The sequence below is a fragment of the Geospiza fortis genome, unplaced genomic scaffold (assembly GCF_000277835.1).
Source record: "Geospiza fortis unplaced genomic scaffold, GeoFor_1.0 scaffold111, whole genome shotgun sequence".
Taxonomy (NCBI): Eukaryota; Metazoa; Chordata; class Aves; order Passeriformes; family Thraupidae; genus Geospiza; species Geospiza fortis.
Window position 1 is genome coordinate 5887561 of NW_005054321.1, and position 3210 is coordinate 5890770.

Below are 3210 nucleotides of genomic sequence, written 5' to 3' on the forward strand. Positions count from 1 at the left end.
CTCCGCGGCAGAGCCGAGCCGGGAAGGGGCAGGTCTAGGTTCAGGTCCAGGTCCGGGTCCAGCGCGGCCGAGCCTCAGTTTTAGGACACGCCGATGCCGCGAGAACTCAGCTCACTGCCGTGTGTGTCTGCACAGAGACCTGTCGCTGTCGGTTTTCTGTGGTTTCTCTAGAACAGGCCAAAGGACATCCCTGATTTCCCTCCAAGGTGGGAAATCCGTGTTTCAAAATGTTACGGTAGTGGAGCTTTTCAATTAAACCCACCTTGCTATTTTTTTGCTTTTTGTTCTTTTAAAAGCAGTACAAGGAGAGCAAAATAATGCATTTCCCACTAGTTCTGTTGAGATGCCTACATGGTTTTTCTCTTTTAGAAAGGTTTTCCTTTAATTTTTTTTTAAATCATCTGATCAGATGCTTAACTGAAAAATCTTCATTCAGATAATTAAATATATATGTTTAAAAGGAGTTCAAAACTATGTCTACATCAGCAAGTGTTGGACAGAAGTAGCTACAGGCACTGTTCTCCATGTGGTCTTTAAATATACATTTCATTTCAGATGTCACCATAATTGCAGACCTCCTAATTTATATTGGATAGTTCAGAACTTTTTCCTTTTATTTGGACTATTCATGATTTTTAAAGCTTTCCTGGTAAATTGTAACACAGTCCTCATTGTTAGAGACTAATGATACCTATCCAGACTTGAGCAAAACACAGTTGGTTTATATTTTGATTATAAGCCAATTGATAACTGATGTGTTGTTGTTAAAATAGGAATTTCAAGTAATTTTAAACAATGACTGTTTAACTTCTCTCATTATTTCCATTTATCAGCATTTTTTCAAGTTTAGGATTATAAGGAGCAAGTCTGTGCCTTCACCAGCAAAACACTCAAGTCCTGTTTACTTCAGATGCATCACTCATGATATTTTAAGTGGAGCACAGGTGCAGCTGCTTCACTGAAGTGAAGGTATTTTTGTTGGTTTCGGCAGAGCAGTGATACATTTGTGAATTTTAGGATTGAATTGAGCAGTATCTGTTGTGTGCATAGCTGTGCCGGTGTGCAAAAAATACACCTGGAAGGGTTAGTTTTCCTTTTCCCCTCATTTTTTCTCTCATGCAGCTTCTTTGTGTCATTAAAACAAGCTCATTTCCTGTTATTTCAGTCCTAAGGTGCTAAAAATACAGCTCCAAGATATTTAACATGTTTTAGAGTCTACATGGATTATAAATTTGGTAATGGCTAATCTGTTAGCCTCTAGCCACACTTCTCCTGTCTCTGCTTCCTACTTCACTCTAGGGAATTGTTTGTCCTTTCCCCTGCCAGCATCCAGAAACCTCTGTGAATATGAGAAAGAAATGTATATAACTTGTGCTGTAGAACAATCTGTTCTCTGAAAAATAACAGCTCATGCTTTATTTTGGAGGCTAGCTGCATGCCATGCCTCTGGAGCTGCACTGCCCATCTCCAGTTACCTGTCAGAGACAGCTTAAAATCTGCTTCTGGGAAACAGATACTGTTGCTGAATTTAGGGCTGCACCTGGAAGTAGCTGTAGAATAGCTTGGGTTTAAAATAGCCTCCACTGACTTGCTGCCTGCTTCCATCTGAATTCCTTACCTGAGGGCTTTCTCTGGGGAGTTGCAGCAGGTCATTAATTTTCACAAGCAGACTGTTCTTCATAGACAGGATTTGTCTCCAGCTGTAAAACACATTTTATCTGATTATTTTATAAGTTTGTTGATGATTTTTCTGGTCTGTAGTTTCCTCATACAGCAGTGAATCTGAAAGTATTATAGTCTGTGTTTCTCCTTCTAACCAGCTGCTTCTAGTAAAATGTCCAACTGGAATTTAGCAAGATAAGAGACAGCAGCAGTTAAAATTCCTGATATATTATTTTATTATGTGTATCTTTAAATGGCATTGACAAAAAGGTGATACTGTACAACCAAAGGATTGTAATGTAAATAACTTGAAACTAGCATGAGTTATAGTCACATGTTTTCTCAAACCCAGTTTTTTTGTTGATTTAGTCTGCAGTAGGTGGAATGCAGAAGGTGAGACATACCAGCATCCTCTTCTGGTTGAATCAGCAGCCTGTTGAGCAAGAAGTGAGCAGTTGAATCACAGTATTTCCAACAATAGGCTGTGGGAAATCCTTTGTCTGTGGAAACTCCCTGTGCCACTGGATTTTCTTGTACCTGTGTAATGACTGGACTTCTGCTGGTGCTTCTTCTTTCATTTTTAATGGGTATTTTTAAAAGAAATGAACCAATATTCAGGTCCTTACCATGCAAAGTCCAGACAGCACTCTTATTTTTTGTGTAACAGCGAAAGACTGATGGAGCTGCAGTACCTCTTGCAGAAAATTTTTATACTCTTGAAATGGACCCAAATGATTGGAACCCAGGCTCAAGTGTTCCCTACTGACAGAGTTCTCAAGTGGCCAGAATGCCATCATATTGTGTTATCCTAAATATGGATTCTTTCACCCAGTGTTCAGGAAGACAATCCCCTCATAGAGTCAAGATACTTGATTTTATTTCATGTCTGTGCGCAGAACAGGTTCTAGGTGGTGAATCCATAATGCTAACACGTCTTCAATATGCCAGGGGCTCCTTTTTATACTCTGTGAACAATAAAACATTGGCATTTTCCGTATATGTAACAACCTAACTGTGAAGTCATTCACTTTGCAGTCTCTTGTCTGCATGTAAGACCCAGTGCACATTTGTTTTACTGTGCATGCTTTCTGAGGAAGTGCCCTATATGAGCAGGACATGGTTGTACCCTACAGACAGGTGTTATACTGAATTTACTTAATGAACACAATGTTCAAGCAAAGTTGTACTTGGCATTGTAATTTGATTTATTGCGTCCTCCTGTTCTTGCTTCGTGGCTCTTGGTTCCTGCAGGTTTAGTTTTCCTGTACTGTCTCATGGTACTTCATTTCAACAGTTGTGCCTGCTCCCTCAATTCTACTCTGCTCTCTGGCTTAGCAGGGATGGTGGTGGTGGTGGACTCACCACTCTCTCAGCTTTTCAAGCATTTGGTTTCTTTGGGACTGTAAAAGCTGGGGTAAATTTTCTGAAGTCCCCAGACTTCTCTAGATAAAATGAATTACAGTGTATTGTAGATCAAACTAGAGAACAAGGAAGGCAAAACTAACTTCTAAAGTCACATTATTTCCTCCTCTCTTTCCTTCTCCTTTA

General features: G+C 39.8%; 1 protein-coding gene across 1 annotated transcript in view; it reads left to right on the top strand.

Annotated features, from left to right (window-relative positions):
- NSMCE2 (NSE2 (MMS21) homolog, SMC5-SMC6 complex SUMO ligase) overlaps positions 1 to 3210 on the top strand; it is a 123214-nt gene that overhangs the window by 24248 nt on the left and 95756 nt on the right. The window lies entirely within an intron of this gene.